General features: G+C 40.1%; 1 protein-coding gene and 1 pseudogene across 1 annotated transcript in view; both read left to right on the forward strand.

Moving 5' to 3' along the window:
• The window catches only part of BICRAL (BRD4 interacting chromatin remodeling complex associated protein like), a 96,446-nt gene that overhangs the window by 15,355 nt on the left and 56,597 nt on the right, over positions 1–24,494 (forward strand). The gene's annotated exons all lie outside the window — the stretch shown is intronic.
• LOC118620958 lies at positions 14,779–15,139 on the forward strand (annotated as a pseudogene).

Raw genomic sequence — 24,494 nt, forward strand, 5'->3', positions numbered from 1 at the left:
AGAAAAGTGAGATTTGGGTGGCCATGTTGTTTGGAGAGGGGTGGGGGAGAACCTTAACTTACTTGGAAATGTAGAATGGCCACTGTGCCACACAAAATACACCAGAGAAAACATTTACCTTTTTATATGATATTTTATGAATACTAATATATCACTATCCATTTTTTTTTTACATTTGTACTGTCATGTTCAAGTTTTAAGGTTGCAGTAGATGTATAATTAGCAAAGAACTTAGAAAAGCCACGCAGGGGTCTGTTTCAGGCTCCCCTCCAGCCTCACAGGGTGCTGTGCTGCAGCCAGCTGCCCGGGTCATCCAGTGTCAGAGCCTTGTCTATGCTGTGCTCAAGAGTACTTTAGTTCTCTGAATACATGTGCAGTATAAATTTAGACCAATTGTTTTATAGAGCATGGTTTCTTCATTACAGTTAGATGCTACCCAGCTAGAACTTGGTTATCACTAGATCAAACAGTGTAACATAGCCCTGGCCGGTTTGGCTCAGCAGTTATAGGGTCGGCCCACAGACCAATGAGTTGTGGGTTCGATTCTGGTCAAGGACATGTACTTCAGTTGTGGTTCATCCCCAGCCCTGGTCGAGGTTGTGTGGGAGGCAACCAGTCAATGTGTCCTTCTCGTGTCGATGTTTCTCTCTCTCTCCCTCCCTCCCTCCCCCTCTATAAAAAGAAAAAATATCCTTAGGTGAGGATTACAAAAAGAAAAACAGTGTGACTTAAAACCTATTTGATATTAATTTTTATTCTTGTCACATGTTACATAAATTTCCAACTCATAATTATTATTTAAAGTATGTTCTGTGGAGAGGATTCCAAAATGGCGGCAGAGTGAATGGAAGCTACACAGACCGTCTCCCAGGACCAAACTGGAATTACAACTATAACACAGACAAATCAACGAGAAAAAGCAACAGAAAAGCAGCTTTCGAGGACCATATAACCAGGGACACTGACTCGATCCTGGTAGGATTGCAAAGGTGTGAGAGGGGGGCTGGGAGCCCAAGACAGCAGCGGCCTTAGCTGGGAGCAGCGCCCTCGGGTTAAAGTCCCAAGCGGTTCCACAGCGCAGAGCCGGGACAGAGGCTGAAACAGCCACAGCCACTCACCTTGGGCTCTGGCAGGGGGAGGGCAGACTGGACTGGAACTGTGTCGGGACACTCGGGATTTGGAGGGCACTCAGAGCTTTTGCTGAGTTGCAGCCACGCAGGACGGTGGCCATATTGCTCCTTCCCAGGGCTCTGGGGAGAGGCAGCGGCTCCTCCCTTGGAGATCCAACCCCACCCTGTGGGTCATTGAAATGCTAATTGAGGCTCATTAACAACCAGCATCTGCCCCACCCTCGTGAAATCCCCTTACACTGAGCACCTGAGGGAGTTTTTCAACCAACTGACAACCCAAAACTCTTCAAGTAACCTGGACTGCTAGCCTCCAGGCAAAAAGCTAGAGGATAACAGTACCTTTCCTGGGCTAGCAACTCTAACCAGGAAAGTAAGACTTGACAGTGGTGTTTAATGTGGGTCCTCCCTCGCTCATCTAAACCCAGGAGAGGGAGCCATGATCTTGAGGAAGCTCAACAGCATGTGTAAGGACATAGAGATGCTGAAAATAAACCAATTGGAAATTAAAAACCACCAAGAAGAGATCAAGAGTGACATATCAGAAATAAAGAACACATTGGAAGGTCTAAAGAGCAGAGTAGAGGAAGCTGAGGACCGGATCAGTAAATTAGAAGACAGGGTAGAAAAAATCAACCAATCAGAAAACCAAAAGGAAAAAACGATTAAAAAACAGGAAGATAGCTTAAGAGAACTGTGGGACAACTGGAAACGTAATAATATTTGCATCATACGAGTCCCCGAAGAAGAAGAAAATGAGCATGGGTTAGAGTATATATTAAAAGAAATAGTGACAGAAAACTTCCCTAATTTAGTGAAGGAAGAAGGCATTCAAGCTCAAGAAGCACACAGAGCCCCAAGTAAGAAGAACCCAAACAGGCCCACACCAAGACACATAGTGATTAAAATGCCAAAAATTAAAGACAAAGAGAGAATCGTAAAAGCAGCAAGAGATAAGGAACAGGTTACCTACAAAGGAAACCCCATAAGGCTCTCAGCTGACTTCTCACAAGAAACACTACAGGCCAGAAGGGAATAGCATGAGGTAATCAAGGTCATGAAAAACAAGGATCTGAATCCAAGACTACTCTACCCAGCAAGGCTATCAATCAAAATAGAAAGTCAAATAAAAAGCTTCCCAGACAAAAAAAGACGGGGCATACATTAGCACCAAACCAGCACTGCAAGAAATGTTACAAGGACTGCTATAATTAGAAGGGATAGGAAGAAAAGTATAACCAAACTAAACAAAATTGGCAATAAATAAGTACATATCAATAATCGCCTTAAATGTAAATGGATTGAATGCTCTGATAAAAAGACACCGAGTAGCTGATTGGATAAGAAAGCATGACTCATCTATATGTTGTTTACAAGAGACCCACCTCACAACAAAAAACTCACATAGGTTGAAAGTGAAGGGATGGAAAAAAATTTTCCAAGCAAACGGAAAGCAAAAAAAAAGCTGGGGTAGCAATACTCATACCTGATAAAATAGATTTCAAAATGAAGGCCATAACCAGAGACAAAGAAGGCCACTACATAATATTGAAAGGATCTATCCAACAGGAAGATATAACCTTGGTAAACATATATGCACCCAATATAGGAGCACCAAAATATATTAAAAATCATCTGGAGGACTTCAAAGGAGAAATCGATAACAATACAATCATAGCAGGGGACTTCAACACCCCGTTGACACCACTGGATAGATCCTCTAGACAAAAAGTTAGCAAGGAAACAGAGACTCTAAATGAAGTGCTAGACCAAATGGATTTAATAGATATCTACAGAGAATTATACCCCAAACTACAGAATTCACATTCTTCTCAAGTGCACATGGGACATTCTCTAAGATAGACCACATGATAGGACACAAAATCTCTACAAGTTCAAGAAGATTGAAATCATACCAAGCATCTTCTCAGATCACAATGGCATGAAACTAGAAATCAATTGCAACAAGAACATGCAAAGACATTTGAACACATGGAGGCTAAATAGCATGTTATTAAACAATGAATGGGTTGCCGAGGAAATCAAGGAAGAAATTATAAGCTTTCTGGAAACCAATGAAAATGAACACACAACAACACAAAATCTATGGGATGCAGCAAAAGCAGTTCTGAGAGGGAAGTTCATAGCACTACAGGCCTACCTCAAGAAACAAGAAAACTTTCTCATTGACTGTCTAACCTCACAACTTAAAGAATTAGAAAGCAAACAAAAAGAAAGCCCCAGAGCAAGTAGAAGGAAGGAAATAGTAAAGATCAGAGCAGAAATAAATGACATAGAGACCAAAAAAACAATTCAAAGGATCAATGAAACAAAGAGCTGGTTTTTCTAAAAGATAAACAAGATTGATGGACTCTTAGCTAGACTCACCAAGAAACAGAGAACTCAAATACACAAAATCAGAAATGAAAGAGGAGAAGTAACAACCAACACCACAGAAATACAAAAGATTGTTAACAGCTACTATGAACAACTATATGGCAACAAATATGACAATCTAAGCGAAATGGACAAATTTCTAGAAACACACAGTCTCCCAAAACTGGACCAGGAAGAGATAGAAAACTTGAACAGACCAATAACACCTCAGGAAATTGAAGAGGTAATCAAGACTCTCCAAGCAAACAAAAGCCCAGGCCCGGACAACTTCACAGGGGAGTTATACCAAGCATTCAAAAAAGAACTAACATCCATTCTCCTCAAACTATTTCAAAAAATTCAAGAAGAAGGAAGACTTCCAAATTCTTTTTATGAGACCAGCATAATTCTAATTTCAAAACCAGAAAAAGACACTACAAAGAAAGAAAACTATAGGCCAATATCCCTGATGAACTTAGACGCCAAAATCCTGAACGAAATACTAGCAAATCGGATCCAGCAATACATCAAAAAAATTATTCACCATGACCAAGTGGGATTCATTCCAGGGATGCAAGGCTGGTACAACATTTGCAAATCAATAAATGTGATAACACCACATAAACAAAATGAAGAATAAAAACCACATGATCATATCAATAGACACTGAAAAAGCATTTGACAAGATCCAGCATCCATTTCTGATAAAAACGCTCAGCAATGTAGGAATAGAGGGATCATATCTCGACATAATAAAGGCCATATATGAAAGACCTACAGCCAACATCATACTCAATGGACAGAAACTAAAAACATTTCCCTTAAGAACAGGAACAAGACAGGGGTGTCCACTTTCGCCACTCTTATTTAACATAGTGCTGGAAGTCTTAGCCACAGCAATCAGACAGGAGGGAAAAATAAAAGGGATCCAAATTGGAAAGGAGGAAGTAAAACTGTCATTATTTACAGATGACATGATATTATATATAGAAAACCCTAAAGACTCCATCAAAAATCTACTAAATAAATGCATTTTGCAAAGTAGCAGGATACAAAATTAACGTCAAGAAATCGATGGCATTCGTATACACCAATGATGAACTCACAGAAAGAGAAACTGAAAAAACAATCCCATTTACCATTCGTGGCAAAAAAATTAAGATACATAGGAATAAACTTAACCAAAGAAGTAAAGGACCTATTTTCAGAACACTACAGGACATTGAAAAAAGAAATAGAGGAAGATATAAAAAAGTGGAAGCACATACCTTGTTCATGGATTGGAAGAATTAACATCATTAGAATGACCATACTACCCAAAGCAATCTATAGATTCAATGCAATCCCCATCAAAATACCAATGACATATTTCACAGAACTAGAACAAATACTTCAAAAGTTCATATGGAACCAAAAAAGTCCCCGAATAGCCACAGCAATTTTGAAAAAGAAGGACAAAGTAGGTGGGATCACAATACCAGATATCAGGTTATACTACAAAGCGACTGTAATCAAAACAGCCTGGTACTGGCACAAGAACAGGCAGATAGACCAATGGAACAGAACAGAGAACCCAGAAATGGACCCAAGGCAATATGCTCAATTAATATTTGACAAAGGTAGCAAGAGCATACAGTGGAGTAAAAACACCCTCTTCAATAAATGGTGTTGGGAAAATTGGACAGCTACATGCAAAAAAATGAAACTAGACCATCAACTTACATCATACGCAAAAATAATCTCAAAATGGATAAAAGACTTAAATGTGGCCCGTGAATCCATAAAAATTCTAGAAGAAAATGTAGGCATCAAAATTTTGGACATCATACGCAGCAGAATTTTCACTGATACATCACCTAAGGCAACAGAAACAAAGGAAAAATGAACACATGGGACTACATCAAACTAAAAAGCTTCTGCACAGCAAAAGAAACAATCATCAAAATGGAAAGGCAACCCACTGTATGGGAGAACATCATTGCCAATGATATATCAGATAAGGGGTTAATTTCCAAAATATATAGAGTACTCATACAACTCAACAAAAGGAAGACAAAGAACCCAATTAAAAAATGGGCAGAGGAGCTGAATAGACACCTCTCCAAACAGGACATACAAATGGCCAAGAGACATATGAAGAAATGCTCAACATCACTAATCATCAGAGAGATGCAAATTAAAACAACAATGAGGTATCACCTCAAACCTGTCAGAATGGTCGCCATCAACAAATCATCAAACAACAAGTGTTGGCGAGGGTGTGGAGAAAAGGGGGACTCTAGTCCACTGCTGGTGGGAATGCAGACTGGTGCAGCCACTATGGAAAACACTATAGTGTTACCTCAGAAAATTAAAAATTGAACTTCCATTTGACCCAGTAATCCTGCTTCTAGGAATATACACTAAGAAGCCTGAAACACCAATCAGGAAGAATATATGTACCCCCATGTTCATAGCAGCACTATTTATAATAGCTAAGATCTGGAAACAACCCAAGTATCCAGCAGTAGACAAATGGATTAAAATAACTGTGGTACATATACACAATGGAGTACTATGCAGCTGTAAGAAAGAAAGATCTCTTATCCTTTGAGATGACATAGAGGGAGCTGGAAAGTATTATCCTTAGTGAAACAAGCCAAGCAGAAAAAGACAAATACCACATGATCTCACTTATATATGGAATATAATGAACATAACAGTCTGAGGAATAGGGTAGACCCAGAAACATGGAAGTAGGGTACAGACAACCCTCAGAAGAGGGGGAGGTGGGGGTGGGAAGAGATAAACCACAGAACTTAATATGCATGTATGCGTAACCAATGGACATGGACAACAAAGCCGGGGACAGGGCAGAGGGGATGGGGAAGAGGGTGCCAGTGGGGTAAAAAAGGAGAAACATCTGTAACAAAAATAAAATTAAAAAAATAAATTAAAATAAATTAAAAAAATAAAGTAAATAGGATGTATAAAAAAAGTAAAAAAAAAAAATAATAAAGTATGTTCTGTGTTTCAAATGAGCCCTACTATCAAAATGTTACCTAGAGCTTGACTCTCAGGAATGTCTTCAGGATACAAGATGCTATAAAAGTCACAAAGCAAATATTTTCAGAGCATAACATGGATTTGGTATAATGTATATGCATTATATACACATACATATAAAATATTTTCATCCTTTTAAGATGAATTTAAAATTAAATATTTGAGGTTTTTCTTATATCATACTGATTTTCAGAATGTTTCTTTTCTAATTAGAATTTGAAAAATTATTACTGTAATTACCTAATATGAAAGAAAAAGGCTCTGCCTTAATATTTCATCATCAAATATTTATGAAGTCCAAATTTTGTACAGGGCACTTGGAGAGTACAGGAACACATAATCTCGCTAGGTAGTTAATAGGTAACAGAAAAATACACTACAGTACATGGTAAGTGCCAAATGAGTGGTACAAGTGAGAGCAAAGGAGAGAGTCTTTGACTGTATGAATAATGGATGGATGCTTGAGACCATCCATCCATCATTCATACAGCAAATACTGTTGGGCACCTAATGTGTGCCAGGTGAATGTGTACTTTAGGCTCCAGGATACCTCAGTGAACAAAAGACCTATTCTCATGGGAGGACAGACAGTAAACCTAGGTGAACTTTGTAGTAAATTATAGGGAGAAAATAATGCAAGATAAGGAAGATGTAAAGTGCTGAGGGGTGTGAAAGGGTCATGGTAGGTCATGATCTTATGAGCAGAGACTTGAAGAAGTAAGAGCTGAGCCTGAGGATATCCGAAGGAACAGCATTCGGGCAGAGAGCAGCCAGTGCAAAGGACCTGATATTTGAGCATGCCTGGTGAATTCAGGTCATGGCAATTCAGCAAGGGCTAGAATCAGAGGTCAGAGAGGTAGGGGTAGGAGGGAGAGTAGCGTAGAGCTTCACATAGAAAAGAATTTTTAAAAAAGATTTTAAATTGATTTTTAGAGAGAAAGGAAGGGGGGAGCATCAATGCAAGTGCAAAACATTGATTGGCTGCCTCCTGCACACCTCCTACCAGGGATAGAGCCTGCAACCTGGGCATGTGTCCTAATCGAAACTGAACCAGCCACCTTTTGGTGCGCAGGAGGACGCCCAACCAACTGAGCCACACCAGCCAGGGCTAGAAAAGGATTTTGAGCATAGGAAAGGATTTTGATTTTTACCATAAGGGAAATGGGGATACATTGGAGGGTTTTGATTTCTGTTTAAGGCTTACCCTGGAGTCTGGTTAAGAATAGATTGTAGGGCTCGGCCGGTGTGGCTCAGTGGTTGAGCATTGACCCATGCACCAAGAGGTAGTCAGTTCGATTCCCGGTCAGGACACATGCCCAGGTTGTGGGCCAAATCCCCAGTATGGGGCATACAGGAGGCGGCCATTGGATGTTCTCTCTCATCAATGTTCCTCTCGCTCTAAAATCAATAAAGAAAAAAAAAAAAAAGAATAGATTGTAGGGAGTAAAAGAAGGGAGCAGAGAGACCAGATGGGAGATGATAGCTTGGACGAGGGAGATGGCAGTGGAGGCTGTATGTGGTTGAGATCTGGATCTATTTGGAAGTATAGTTAATGGCATTTTAAAAAATAGAATTCTCGTCCAAGGATATGTTTTATTGATTTGAGAGAGAGAGAGAGAGAGAAGCTTCAATCTGTTGCCTCCTGTATGTCCCCTGACCAGGGATTGAACCGCAACCCTTTTTGGTGTACTAAATGACACTCTAACCAACTGAACCACCCTACCAGGACTCAATAGCATTTCTTTTTCTTATTTTTTATTTTTTTTATTTTTTCTTATTCTCACCCGAGGACATTTTTCCATTTTTTGTTCAGATAGAGTGGGAGGGAGGGAGAGAGAGTTAGAAACATTAATGTGAAAGGGCTGCCACCCACACGACCAACCAGGGCCGGGGACATACTGCAACCGAGGTACGCGCCCTTAGCGGGAACCGAACCTGGGTCTCTCTGGACCGCAGGCTGATGCTCTAACTGCTGAGCCAAACTGGCCAGGGCTCAGTAGCATTTCTTGATGGATGGGGTGTGGGGCATAGAGAACAAGCAGTCAAGGGTTACATCTGGGAAATGGAATTTGTTGAGCAGGAGATGGCATAAGCGGAGGAATTTAGGTGGGAAAGAACTACATTAAGTGAGCTGTGTATGAGAGGTGCAAGACAGTGAGGAAATGTCTTTGGATGGAGTGAGAAGTTTGTAAAAGGAGAGGAAAAGTTAAGGAAGCCTGGGATGGGACATTGGGATCAGTTTGTGAAATGCTCTAAATGCAAGGCCAAAGTATTTGAATTTTCCCCTCACTTATTAATAAATCATAAAAGTTTTTCAAAGGAAGAAGCATTGTAGTTAATAATAGCTTTGGAACCAGACAGATCTGAATTCCAACTCTTGTTGTTTTTATTGCTGTGCTGTCTTGAGTAAGTTACATAACCTCTCTGGGCATGGAAGCTGTGCCTTAGTTACTACATCTGGATTGAGATATACCTTTCAGAGGGAGTTTGTAAGGATTAAATGAGGTCATGTATATAAAACATAAACATAGCTTTGACCGGTTTGGCTCAGCGGTTAGAGTGTCACCTGCAAACCAAAAGAGTCATGGGGTCAATCTCCGACCCCAGTTGGAGTCATGCGGGAGGCAACCAATCGATGTATCTCTCTCATATAGATGTTTCTCTCTCTCTCCTTTCCTCCCTGCCTTCCAGTCTATCTTAAAAAAAAAAAAAAATCAATGGAAAAGTATCCTTGGGTGAGGATTAAAAAAACCCCAAAAATCATAAAACATAGTGCTTGCCCCATTTGGGTCTTAACTATCACTGTTTTTAAAATTATTATTGTTATAAAAAAGTCATATTAAAGCACTGTTTATTTTTTTTTTTTTATTTTTTTTTTTATCCTCACCCGAGGACACTTTTCCATTTTTTGTTCAGATAGAGCGGGAGGGAGAGAGAGGAAGAGAGAGAGAGAGAGAAACATCGATGTGAAAGGAACACATCGAGTGGCTGCCACCCGCACAACCGACCAGGGCCGGGGACAGACTGCAACCGAGGTACGCGCCCTTAGCGGGAACCGAACCCGGGTCTCTCAGGACCGCAGGCCGACGCTCTAACCGCTGAGCCAAACCGGCCAGGGCTAAAGCACTGTTTAATTAGACTATTCTACTAACAGTGAATGAATCAATGGCCCCCTTAGAAAATAAAATAGACTTTTTGTTTAAAGTGAACTATGCCTGTCTGCCAATATTTCCTTCCAGGACTGGGCATTGCCTCTTGAAATTCCTGTTAGTTGTCTAGCAGTACTTTTATCAAAACAGCAGAGAATGTAGCACAGAGTTTTTCCCCAACAATATATTCAGAGATCAAATCTAACAGATTCCCTTCTTGATAGTCCCAGTTTGTTTATTTTTTAAAATTTAAAAGAAAATATTTTTTTCTTTATTGATTTTAGAGAGAGAGGAAGGGAGAGGAAGAGAGAGAGAGAGACATCAATGAGAGAGAACATCGTCTGGCCGTGTCCTGCATGCCCCCCACTGGGGATCGGGCCCACACCCTGGGCATGTGCCCTGACCAGCCGGAAGTCGAACGAGCGACCACTTGGTACATGGGTCAACCCCTGAGCCACTCTGGCCAGGTGATAGTCCCAGTTCAGTGTAGAAAAGGCTTTGAGAAATTTAGCAGTAGAAGCCTGATGTCACTTTAAAACCCACTTTCCAAAAATTAATGTCCTGATAAACACTGTTCAGCAGAGCACAGGTTTGGAAACTGCTGGGAAAGTGAATAATAGACTGTCAGCTTCGGTTTCATTTAAAAGTAAAAACATACCTTAACAAATAAAATTGACTAAAGAAAAGACTCAGAATGTTCCAAGGAATTAGTTTCCTTGGGCTGCTGTAACAAAATACCATTGACCTGGTGGCATAAACAACGGAAATTTATTTTCTCACAGTTCTGGAGCCTGGGCAGTCCCAGATCTGGGTGCCCACTGATCTGGTGGCTGGGAAAGCCCTCTACCTGCTTTGCAGACAGCAGTGTTCTCTCCCATCCCCGCAGGAGCTCCAGTGTCTCTTCCTCTTCTTATAAGAGCACCTGCCCTATTGGATTAAGGTCCTACACTTGTGACATTTCACTGTAATAACCAAACACCCTGTCTCCAAATACAGTCACATTGGGAGTTAGGATTTCAGCATACTGTTTTGGAGGGACACAGTTTAGTCCATAGCAGTCACCTCTAGGCTGTGGAATCATAAGTAATTTTCATTTTCTTTTCTGTACATTTCTGTACTTTCCAAACTTTATGCAATTGAGGGTGTTGGGTGAAAAGCATTTCTAGATTCCATGTATATGAAGGACCAAAAGTAATCAAATTCATAGCCTCACAAAGTGGAATGGTGATTGCCAGAGGCTGGGGAGAGGAGATGGGGGGGAGTTAGTGTTTAATAGGTATAAGGTTACAGTTTTACAAGATGAAAAGACTTCTGGGGGTGGATGGTGGTGATGGTCCGTTGCACAATAATGTAAATTATTGCCACTGAAATGTGTACTTAAAAATTATATAAGCCCTGGCCAATTTGGCTCAACGGTTAGAGCGTCGGCCCATGGACCAGAGAGTCCTCAGTTCGGTTCCCGCTAAGGACACATACTTCGATTACAGTTTGACCCCGGCCCCAGTTGGGGTCATGTGGGTGGTGACCAATCGATGTGTCTCTCTTACGACGTCGATATTTCTCTCTCTCCCTTCTTGCTCTATCTGCAATGCAACAAAATGTCCTCGGGTAAGTATAAAAAAAATGGTATAAGACAGTGAATTTTATAACACATACACACATTCCCAGCCACCCCCTTAAAACAAAAAATCTAAAAAATACAAAATGTTCCGAGATAGACTGATTTTAATACTAGTTCTCTGCTGATCTGGTGGTTCTCAAACTTGAGTGTGCATCAGAATTACCCGGGGAGGTTGTTTAACACCTCCCAGTTCTTGGCCAGTAGGTCTGAGGTGGGCCTGAGCATTTGCATTTTAATGAGCTCCCAGGTGACTGGGGACGGCTGGCCTAGAGCTGGTGTTGGTTTCCTGGGCTGTGACAATGGGGGCAGCCGCGAGGCCTCCCTGAGAGCGCCAGCGTAGTGTCCTTTCAGCAAATAGTTTGCTTGCTTTCGTTTTTAAATACTTTATTTTTGGATATTTTTCCTCCATGTAATTAAGGTCATTTTACACAAACATGAAGAAATAACTTATTTTTATAAACATTTAAAAATTTTTAAATATGGTAAGAGGAATATAACATTGACGGACTTTCTTAGAAAATTAGGATTATTTTATTTTATTTTTTTAATTAATTATTTATTTTTTTGTTACAGATAGTTTACCTTTTTTACCCCATTGGCACCCCCCTCCCCACCCCACCCCCGCCCCGTCCCCGGCTTAGTTGTCCATGTCCATTGGTCATGCATACATGCATATAGGTTCTGTGGTTTATCTCTTCCCACCCCGTCTTCTGAGGGATGTCAGTCTGTGCCCTACTTCCATGTTGAAAATTAGGATTATTTTAGTCTAATGGCTAGACTAGGGTTATCTTTGGAACTGATTTTTAATATTTAACTTTTTTCCTTTTCCAAATTAAATCTGTTTGGGGGGGGCATTTTCTAGTGAAAATAAGAGTTATAACAACTCCCTTCCAACCCTCTTTCATAAAAAATCCCACAAACAAAATCTCTAAGAAATCCTATATAAGTAATCAGGGTAAATATTATTCATACCTCTTTAACTGTTCTTAAATCTTCTTAAAGATTCCCACCTTGTGGCTATCCATAGGGGCTCACAAAGGGGAAATGAACCTCTAGGCCAGTGTTTTTCATAAAAGAAGTTCTAGAAGTCTTCCAAGTTGTACATATTATTTTCTTAGAATTAAAAAATCTCCCGCTTGGCCAGTGTGTCTGAGTGGTTTGAGCATCATCCCATGGACTGAGAGGTCCTGGTTTGATTCCCTGTCAGGGCACATGCCCAGGTTGTGGGCTCCATCTCGGGTGGGGAGGGTACAGGCGGCAACCGATCGATGTTTCTCACATCGATGTTTCTATCTCTCCCTTCCTGTCTCTCTAAAAAATCAATAAAAACATATTTAAAAAGAAATCTCCCACAGTCCTGCCAGTTCTGTGCCTCAGTTGATTGGAGCATTTCCCATACACCAAAAGATGGTTGGTTCGATTTCCTATCAGGGAACATACCCAGGTGGCAGGTTCAGTTGATCCCCAGTTGGGACATGTGTGGGAGGCAACCGATAGATGTTGCTCTCTCTCTCTCTTTCTCTCTCCTCTCCCTTCCTCTCTAAAATAATTTTTTTTAATCTTCTGCAAACATTCAGAAAACAAAGTTCTGTAGGTCTATAAACCTGAACTGTCCAATATGATGACCGCTAGCCGCATATGACTAGTATCACTTGAAGTGTGGCACCACTGTGATGTGCTTTAAGTGTGAAGTCACACCAAATTTTAAAGACTGTGTGTGAAAAAGAATGTACATATTTCATTAATTTTATATTAGTTAAATGTTGAAATGATGATCTCAAGAAATACTAAATAAAAAAATTTTTTTTTGCCCTGGCCGGTTTGGTTCAGCGGTTAGAGCGTCGTAAATATCCCTACCAGCATATGTTTATTTTCATGTACATTAATAGTGCCTTCTTGCGGTTTAGAAAATTATTTCAGATGTAGGTATCTTACCTTTCCAATAAGATAATCAGCTACTTAAGAGCTGGGACACTTTATAACTTGTGTGGATCTTTTGTGTTTCTTTAATCCTTTACACTGTCCCTCCAGCACAGACTTATTTTAATAAATAATCATTGAATCGAGTCTTTGTTATCATTATGATAAATTATAACAATACTGTTAATATATCATGCTATTTCAATATGCTTTCTTAAGGAAAATTATGATGTTGTTAAGAGCAGCATTAACATAAGTTACAAGCTAACATTAGAAGTTTAAGGAAAAGTTAAATAATGCCAAACCTCCATAGAAAGATCATTTTACTGAGGCAAAATCTAAGAACTTAAATCTTTAGAGAGGGAAATAAGGTGTTTTTAAGGAAAGATTATGAAGATATAATGAAGCAAGAAAATACTATTCTAAACACCAACCAAAAAAAAAGAAGAGAAAAGGAAAAAGATGAAATAAAATGCTATCCTAATTTGTCCAAAAAGAAGGTACTAGCTCTGGCCGGTTTGGCTCAGCAGTTTGGCCTGCGGTCCAGAGAGACCCGGGTTCAGTTCCCACTAAGGGCGCGTGCCTCGGTTGCAGTCTGCTCCCGGCCCTGGTTGGGTCGTGCGGGTGGCAGCCACTCGATGTGTCCCTTTCACGTCGATGTTTCTCTCTCTCTCTCCCTCCCACTCTGAACAAAATATGGAAGAGTGTCCTTGGGTAAGGATTAAAAAAAAAAAAAAAAAAAGATGATACTGAATAACAGTGATAATAGAACTATGGGTCTGTCCTATTTTAAATGACCCAGAAGTGATATAAGATAGGGTCAACCTATCTACTAAATGAAAAATCTCTCTTTCCCAAGGAAAGGGGCTGTATGGTAGGCCCAAATCTCTCAGGAGATGGGACAGTGTTCTAAATCAGTTATACACTTTACCCTAACACCATTCAATTCTGGCACATGAGACTGCCACCTTCAGAATGATGTGGTTTTAAAGAGAAAGAAACCAATTTAAAAAAACCATATTGAGCCCTGGCCAGCGGTTAGACCATCGGTCAGACCATCGGTCTGTGGACCAGAGAGTCCCAGGTTTGGTACCTGCTAAGGGCATGTACCTTGGTTGCAGTTTGTCCCCGGCCCCAGTTGGGGTCGTGTGGGTGGCAACCAGTCAATGTGTCTCTCTCACATCGATGATTCTCCCTCTCTCTTTCTCCCTTTCTCCCTCCCACTCTATCTAAAGATAAATGCCCCAAAAAATGTCCTTAGGTGAGGATAAAAAAATAAATAGCAATAAATCATACTGAGTTGGCCTTAAAAAAGAAATCTAGTATTTTATTCTTAGACCACTGGAGGCTGTTTTAAGTCACCTGACTCTTATGAGGGTTCAATAATCTATAACAGGATAGCCCAGGAGTGAGTATGGAAAAGGATGTTTATTTAGACATTGATTCAGCTCCCAGCATTAATGTAAAAAATGGAAAAGCTTTTTCTACCCTCTTGGACTCTGTGGAGGCTGCTGGGAACAGGACTTCTGTAAGGACAAGTATGTCTGGAAGGCTGTGGTCCAAGGCCATTTCTGCCAGTTATAAGCGGGGTCTTCGGAACCAGAGGGAGCACAGCTTCTCTTAAAATTGAAGGTGTTTATGCTCGAGATGAAACTGAATTCTGCCTTGGCAAGAGATGTGCTTATGTGTACAAAGCAAAGAACAGCATAGTGATTCCTGGTGGTAAATCAAACAAAACCAGAGTCATCTGGGGAAAGGTAACTTGTGCTCATGGAACTAGTGGCATGGTTCATGCTAAATTCCAAAGCAACCTTCCCGCTAAGGCCACTGGCCACAGAATCCGTGTAATGCTGTACCCTTCAAGGATTTAAATTTATTGGAAAGTAAATAAATAAAATGGATTTGGTAAACATAAAACTAAAAAAAGTGGAAAAGTACATGATTTGTGTAACTGTCTTCCACACTGGATGTTTGGGAGAAGGAAGATGTGAATTTTGACTGAGTCTTCCAGAAAAGACTTTTATGCTTATCAGATGAAATTTGCCTATGTAGCCCCACTAAAATGGCTCAGTTAGTTGAGCTTTGCCCTGTGCACCAAGAGGTTGTCCTGGTCAGGGCACATACCTAGGTTGTGGGTTCAACACCCAGTCGGGGCGCGTGTGGAAAGCTACTGATCCATGTTTCTCCCCCCTCAAGCATATCCTCAAGCATATTTATTGAAAGAAAGGGTGAAAAAAGTTGAAGCAGATCACCCCCAACCTCTGACAGACATCAGATGAGGCTAGATGTAGTGAGGATTAAAAAAAAAAATTGCCTTTGTGTCTCACTCTGGTCCAAGGTTGAGAGTTTTGATGGGCTTTCCACTGCAATCTCAGGCTTTTTAATTATAAAATGTATTTCCATTGCTCTCTACTAGGCTTACTGAAAATTGGCGTACTTGACCTTCCTCATTCAGGGAATTCTTTGATAACTGGTGATACTGAAGAGTGTCCTCTCTGCACTGTTAAAACCTGTGCATGTGGCATTGCAAAGGAGTGCATCAAAATAGCGCGTAGAAATGACCGCTGTGTGCTTAGCCAGTATAAAAATATCTTGTAGATTATATTCAGATGTTTGGAATTTCGTTGTTGAGTTTATTCATTTCTCATCTTGAACAACTTCCCTGGACCCCAACAAGGCAAGGGCTCCATGAACAGAGCCCTGAAGGTTCTGTGGATAGAATTGGGGGATAAGTACCCATGAACTTGGATGTGAAAAAAATTACGTGTTACTTATACTAGACTCCAATTGAAATTTATCATTTCCTAAATCTATGAATGAAGGCCACAAACCACAGTAGTATTAACAGTGCCTGGGAATTTATTACCAGTAGAACTTTTTTGTTTTTTTTTTCCACGTAATATTTGCAAGTATCTTGAAAGATTACTATCTTCCAAATGATAGTAGTTACTAGACTCACCACTAAATCTTGTATATCAGTTCGTTGGTGAAGAATCACATATATATTACAATTTTAAAATATTTTATAACTATTTTTTTTTTAATCCTACATATATTATACATCTTGAAATATTACTCTAAGACATTAGCCTCACCAGACAGTCAAAAGGCATACAAAGGGTTAAGAACCCTCCTCCTTCCTTTAGGGATTTCTTTCTCTAGCCTCATCTGATGTCTGTCAGAGGTTGTGGGGTGATCTGCTTCAACTTTTTTCGCCCTTTCTTTCAATAAATATGTGTACTGCTTTCCATCCGAGGTTGGGAGTCCGCAGATGCAGAGGGCGGATTGTATGCATTGTTCTATGCCATTTTATGTAAAGGACTTGAGTATCCATGAAATTTGGTATCTATGGTGGGTCCTGGAACCACCTCCCTGTAAATACTGAGGGATGACTTAAGTTTTTGGGAAATCAAAAGGTATTAGTGGCTCTGGCCGGTTTGGCTCAGCAGTTAGAGCGTCAGCCCGCAGACCAGAGAGACCCGATTCGATTTCTGCTAAGGGCACGTACCTCGGTTGTGATTTGTCCCCGGCCCCAGTTTGGGTTGTGTGGGTAGCAGTCACTTGATGTGTCTCTCTCATGTCGATGTTTCTCTCTTTCTCTTCCTCCCTCTTTCCCTCCCGCTCTATCTGAAAATAAATGCAAAAATGTCCTCAGGTGAGGATAAAAAATAAATAAATAAAATAAAAATTAAAAAAAGTATGTGTGGAGTTTTGACAACATGGGGAGTCAGCACCCCAACCCCTGCATTATTCAATCAAGGGTCAACTATAGTTATATTGTGTGTTTTTTTAATCCTCACCCAAAGATATTTTTCTTTCCCATTTATCTTCAAATAGAGTAGGAAGGGGAGAAAGAGAGAGAAAAATAGATGTGAGGGAGATACATCAATTTGTTGCCTCCCGCAGCACCCCAACCAGGGCTGGGGACCGAACTGCAGCTGAGGTACATGCACTTGGCCGGAATCGAACCTGAGGCTCTTTGGTCTTCGGGCCAGTGCTCTAACCACTGAGCAAAACCGGCCAGGGCAACTATAGTTATATTCAAATAAGCCCTTATGGTCTTATTTTTTTAGTAAGAATATTCATGGATACTTTATTCTTTTTTTATTGTGGTAAAATACACATAACATAAAATTTACTATTCTAACCATTTTAAGTGCAGTTTGTGGCATGAAGCACATTCACATCATTGTGCAGCCATCATCACCGTTCTTTTCCAGGGCTTTTTCCTCCTCCCAACTGACACTCAGTATCCTAAAGGTCTCTGATAGAAATAACTATAAATATGAATTTCAGTTCACATGGTATTTCTTAGGGTATGTAAAAGATTTCAGTTCACTGGTATATTCACACTAGATAGAAGTCTGAGTCTCTAAATGGAGTTTAGGAAGGTGAGATGAATTCATCTTTGAAGTTTTTGTAGAAACTGAAATCTTGCTTGGGGGAATATGCTACACATATATTTGTTCATAGTCTTTCTTAAATCATTTTTAAGCTTTAAAAAAGTTCCTCTCATTTTTTCCTCCTTAAAAATTTGATTTTGTCTACACATCTTCCTTTTGCATCTGCTTTTATAAAAGGGAATCCTCGGCATCTCTTCCTTGGTAACATTATTGACTTTGTAAAATGGAATTTTGTTTGTTGATATTGTTAGTTGTTTCATAGGGCTTGTTTTTCCTGGAACATACTGTAAAACCGACATATTTTGAATGTTACTCATTGACAGAGAGCAATGAGAGTCAAGAGTTTGCATAACTTCAACCAGATTGCTAATACTAATGTTTAATGAAAGAAAAGAATTGTTTATAATTACTGCCAATTCAAAGTATTTTTTAAAGTAGTTTTTTTGTTTTGTTTTTTATTATTATTTTTTCTTTATTGATTTTTAGAGAGAGAGGAAGTGAGAAGGAGAAAGAGATAGAAACATCAATGAGAGAGAACATCGATTGGCTGCCTCCTGCATGCCCCATACTGGGGATTTGGCCCACAACCTGGGCATGTGTCCTGACTGGGGATCAAACTGGCGACCTCTTTCTTGGTGCATGAGTTGACACTCAATCACTGAGTCACACCTGCCAGACTCAAAGTATTTTTTAAATTGGTTTGGGGGGGGGGGGGGATAGAGAGAAACGTTGATCAGTTGCCTCCTGAATGCGCCCTAACCGTACTGGCAGCTTAGGTCTGTGCTCTGACTAGTGCACGGGTGACGCTCCAACCAACTGAGCCTCACTGGCCAGGGCTCCAAGTATTTTTTAAAGCAGTTTCATATATAGGGATAACATACAAACTAACACATAGCAATGGTGTCCTATTATATTTGAGGAAATATAGAAAACTTTAGGCAGTTTTTATTTTAATAGCTTAATTATTACCAAACTGTATTTTAATTAATTTTGGGTATGGGAGTGCAAACAGCAGCTCTTTTTACTATTTATGACTGATATTGTGCATCAATATCCACTATTTTTTAAAGTAGAAAAAGCCACATTGGTAGGATTTTTGCTTTTACTACATTTGAAATGTTTTCTAAAAGTAATCCCTTTTCTATTAGGAAAAACACCAGTTACTTAGATAAATCTCCATTTTATTTTTTAAGTTGATTTTTATTTATTTATTTTTTTGTTAATCCTCACCTGAGGATATTTTTTCATTGATTTTTAGACAGTGTGGAAGGAAGGGAGGGAGGGAGGAAGAGAGAAAAAAAAAAATCAATGTACCCTGGCCAGTTTGGCTCAGCGGTTAGAGTGTTGGCCTGCGGTCCAGAGAGGCCCGGGTTCGGTTCCCGCTAAGGGCATGTACCTCGGTTGCAGTTTGTCCCCGGCCCTGGTTGGGTCATGCAGGAGGCAGCCACTCGAGGTGTCCCTTTCATGTCGATGTTTCTCTCTCTCTTCCTCTCTGTCCTTCCCACTCTATCTGAACAAAAAATGGAAAACTGTCCTCAGGTGAGGATAAAAAAAAAAAAATTAATGTGAGAGACACACATCAATCGGTTGCCTCTCACACGAATCAGACCAGTGCTGGGAATTGAACCTGCAACTCAGGTACTTGCCCTTGACTGGGAATGGAACCCGTGACTCTTTGGTCCATAGGATGACGCTCTAACTGCTGAGCCAAACTGGCCAGCTCTCCAATTCATTTTTTAAAAATAATTTTTCCGTTGATTTTTAGATTGGAAGTGAGGAGGGGAGAGAGAGAAACATTGATGTGAGAGGGATGCTCTAACCATTGAGCAACTGGCCAGGGTTCCATTTCATTTATTATTATTATTTTTTTAATCCTCACCCGAGGATATTTTTTCATTTTTTGTACAGATAGAGTGGGAGGGAGAGAGAGGAAGGGAGAGAGAGAGAGAAACATCGACGTGAAGGGACACATTGAGTGGCTGCCACCCGCATGACCAACCAGGGCCGGGGACAAACTGCAACCGAAGTACGTGCCCTTAGCGGGAACCGAACCCGGGTCTCTCCGGACCGCAGGCCGATGCTTTAACCGCTGAGCCAAACTGGCCAGGGCTCCATTTCATTTAATAAAAGATATATTTTTCTAAATGAAACTAGAAATCAAAATAGTGTTAGAGCAGTTTCTGTTTAATATTCAGATAGTTTGTTTTTATGGAGAGGATGCGTGTAAGACTGACTTTGGGCTCTTCTAGTTTTTCATTCTTATTCCTAAAATGTTTGTTTATGTGTTTGGTTGATACAGAACCAGGTTTATCTTATGGATGGTTAGTTTCAATGTGGCATTGCTTCCTTTTGCTAAATCTGCTTGTCTAAATGACTGATTATTTTTAGTGGAAGAACAGTAATAAATCTGTCAATCATGATTAAAACAAATTCACCTTGTATTTTGAAATATAATACAAGAATTTTTTTTTTTTCTTTATTGATTTTTAGAGAGAGAGGAAGGGAGAGGGAGAGAAAGATAGAAACATAAAGAAAGCACATCAATTGGCCATTTCCGGCATGCCCCCCACTGGGGATCAGGCCCACAACCTGGGCATGTGCCCTGACCAGGAATCGAACTAGCGATTTCTTGGTGCGTGGGTCGATGCTCAACCACTGAACCACACCGGCTGGGCCAAGAATTTTTTAAATTTGAAATTTAGTAGTGTTGCCCTAGCCAGGTAGCTCAGTTGGTTAGAGTGTCTTCCTGATACACCAAAGTTGCAGGTTAGATCCCCGGTCAGGGCACATACAAGAATCAACTAATTAAATGCATAAATAAGTAGAACAACAAACAAATCGATGTTTCTCTCTCTCTCACATCAATAAAATAAATAAATAAAAGAAATTTAATAGTATAACTGTAGAGAATTGACATCTTTTTAATACATATTATCCTATGTACTAAAGTAGTATGAATTATTACCAAGATATTTTCAGTTGAATTTTATTTAATATTTAACACAATCAGGATAGCAGCACCTTGTATTATTTATCATTCATATCTCATGTATTGTTTTCCATAATCATTAAAATGTTCAGTCTCTTATAAAACACAATAAAGAAATTATAAAAACATTTTGGCAGGGCATCTGTTTTTTCTTATCTTGTAGAGTTGTCTTTTCTTTAATGTAAGTTCTGGTCTTGATGCCCTCAAAATGCCCCACCTGACTATGCCAGAGACTCTTCAACTTAGAGTTTTGCTTCTGAGTCTTTTAATGAACAGGACTATTATTAATACAATAAATGACCCTGCTAAATATTTAGGGGCTCCAAGGAATTCTTTATTTCAGTACATAAAATCCCTGTTTGAAGGAAGTTTATTAAATAGTACATGGATTATCATAGAAGGATACACAATCTTTGTCCTGTGGATCTTAAAGAATGACATTTCCTTAGGCCTCAGAGAGTTGAACCATCTGACCTGGAGCAGAGATGGGGATCAAGTGACTTCTCGTAGCTTTTTCTGCACAGCAGGAATGTGTGGCTAGATACATACGGGCCCAGCGTGAGCCAGCTGATCCCGGATGATGGATGACCAGCCCTGCATCTCAAGACCTGTGCTTTATGGTTGAGAAAAAGTGCTCAAGTGTAGCCTAGCTGCCTGTTCTTGGAAACTAAATGATAACGAACTAACGTAACTGCTGGAAGAAACTTACTCTTTAGACCAAAATCTTACAAAAGTGATTTAGTTGAGTAAAACACATTTAGTGGGCGTTGTACTAAATGCTGGTATTGTACTAAATGCTGGTAACACAAAGATGAAAAGAAACTGATTCAGCTTTAATAGAATTTGTAAGCTAATAATTTGTAAATCACAAAAACAGTTTTGTCATACACGTGTTGTACTAGTAACATGTCAAACTTACTCCATGGATACAAATAAGTGAACCATTAATTTTGCTTGGGGATTTAAAAAATAAGTAAAGAAAGGCAATATCACTTTACTCAAAGCCTTCAAAGATAAGTTTAGGCACTGCCAGTTGAGCACTTGGGGGTGAGTGGAAGATTTTTTGTTTTCTAAGTAGAAGGGCAAGTGCAAAGCCAAAGAACTGAATAAATGTTATGATAAGTTTGGGGGACATCTAATGGTCAAGATGGCAAAGAGCCAAGGGGTTCCTTACGGGAGAGGGTGGGGTGGGTAGAGGTACAAAATGAGGCTGGAGCCTATTATAATCGGCCAGTACTTTAAGTTCACTGATGCCAAAAAACCATACTGTCTAAAAGTTGCTTGGATGGAAGAATTAATTTCTCTCTCATCAGTACTCATAGTACTTTATACTGCTTTTGTTTAAATTTGAGTTCTGTTGAGCCCAGCCGGTGTGGCTCAGTGGTTGAGCATCGACCCATGCACCAAGAGGTTGCCAGTTCGATTCCTGGTCAGGGCACAGACCTAGGTTGTGGGCCCGATCCCCAGTGGGGGCCATGCAGGAGGTAGCCAATTGATGTTCTCTCTCATTGATGTCTCTGTCTCTCTCTCCCTCTTTCTTCTCTTTCTAAAATCAATAAAGAAAGAAATGTTTGAGCTCTGCTTTAGTTGGAAACAGAAGGTAGGATAATGAAGATAATCACACAGAGCAGTGTTTGACCACTGTCAAAAGACAGAGTTGTTGCTTTTAGAATTCTGGGTAAGAGAATCCTAAAGACCACACAGGGCTGTCAGTGAAGGATTCACAGAGGTAGGGTCAAGCTAAGTTTTGAATAATAGGTGGAATTTCAGTAGATATAGAAGAGGAAGAAGAGCATTTTAGGTAGGAAAAATTGTCACCTAGATGAAGACAGCTGCTGGGAAAGTGTGCATTGTGTTTGGGGACCAGGAGAGTGGCAGTTTGGCTGGAAGAGAGTGTAGGGGAATAGTGGGAAATAACTTTAGCCCATTGTACATTCTAGTTTTACATATAATTCTTTATTTTCCACTTTAAATTGTCTCCCATAGAAATAACCTGGTCTCCAAAATAAGGGTGTGTCCTTGGCAAATGGAAGTGGGTTCTAAGGAAAAGAAAATCAGCTTTCCCTGCCGTGCCTGATCCTGGTGCAGGTTTTGCCAACATGTTGGAAAGGGCGAGAGTTTCGCTTTCTTTAAATGTTCATTGACCATAATGAGATATTACCTCGTACCTGTTCGAATGACTATTATCAAAATGACAAGAGATGACAGTGAAGGTGAGGACAAAAGGGAGCCCTAATGCACTGTTGGAAGGGATGTAAATTGGTGCAGCCATTATGGAAAACAGTGTGGAGGTTCCTCAAAAAATTAAGAATAGAGCTACCAGCCCTGGCCAGTTTGGCTCAGCGGTTAGAGCGTCGGCCTGTGGTCCGGAGAGACCCGGGTTCGGTTCCCGCTAAGGGCACGTAATTCGGTTGCAGTTTGTCCCCGGCCTGGTTGGTCGTGCGGGTGGCAGCCACTTGATGTGTCCCTTCACGTCGATGTTTCTCACTCTCTCTCTTCCTCTCTCTCCCTCCCATTCTATCTGTACAAAAAATGGAAAAATATCCTTGGGTGAGGATTTAAAAAAAAAAAAAAGAATAGAGCTACCATATGATCTAGCAATCCCACTTCTAGATATATATCTGAAGGAAATGAAATCATATCTCAGTGATATTTGCACCCCATGTTATTGCAGCATTATTTACAATAGCCAAAATATGGAAACAACTAAGTATCTGTCAGTAGATGAATGGGTAAAGAAATTGTGATACACACAGGAATATTATTCAACCATAAAGACGGAAATCCTGCCATTTGTAACAACATGGATGAACCTTGAGGGCATAAACATAAGCTAAGTGAAAGAAGTCAGACAAAGATAAATAATATTGTGTGGTCTCATATGTGGAATCTGAAAACAATCGAACTTGTAGAAACAGAGTAGATTGGTGGTTGCCAGGGGCTTTGGGGTGGGTAGGAGAAGTGGAGAGAAGTTGGTCAAAGGGTACAAATTTTCAGTTATAAGATGAACAAGTTTTGGGGATTTAATGTATAACATGGAGACTGTAGTTAACAGTACAGTATTATATACTTGAAGTTTGTTAAGTGAGTAGATTTTAGATGTTTACACCACACACACAAAGGTAACTAGGTGAGGTGATGGATGTGTTCACTAACCTTATTGTGATCATCATTCACAGTATATACATACATCAACTCATCACACTGACACTATCTTATTTGTCTATTATATCTCAATAAAGCTTGGGGGAGTGAGAAAAATAATGTTCGCTGAGCTCCTGCCATGTGCTAGGTGCTGCTCTTGGTGCCAAGGCTCATCAGTGGACAGACACGAACCTCCGTCCTGGTGGAGCTGACATTCTAAAGTAAATATGAGTAACTACAGTACAGAAGAAATAAAGGAATTATTTGATGGGTAGGAGTAGAAAGAGACTGATATTGAAGGTGGTCCAGGTGATACATCCCAAATAAGATTTTACCTACAGCATTTTTCTTCAGTCAGATTACAAGAAAGTGAACTATTCCCGAGTTTGGAGAGTTAACAGTCTCAGTTTATGTTTCTGAGCTGACCAGAGGCCCTGTTTGCAGGACCCACCTGACTGCAGCTGGGGATAGGTTCCCCAGTTTGCCCGAATTTTGCCTGAGTGTATTCTATAGCATAGGGGGAAAGAGAGACCAACCTCAGTGGGTCAGAGAGAAAACCTCATTGTAGCACCAAATTTTTGGTAAATCAGAATCTCTGGAAGTGTGGGGAGACAGGATTCCATATGACTTTTTGATTTTTATTTTTTTATCCTTACCCGAGGATATTTTTCTGTTTATCTTCAGATAGAGTGGGAGAGAGGGAGAGGATGGGAGAGAGAG

This window comes from Molossus molossus, unplaced genomic scaffold, assembly GCF_014108415.1.
Source record: "Molossus molossus isolate mMolMol1 unplaced genomic scaffold, mMolMol1.p scaffold_m16_p_8, whole genome shotgun sequence".
Lineage (NCBI taxonomy): Eukaryota > Metazoa > Chordata > Mammalia > Chiroptera > Molossidae > Molossus > Molossus molossus.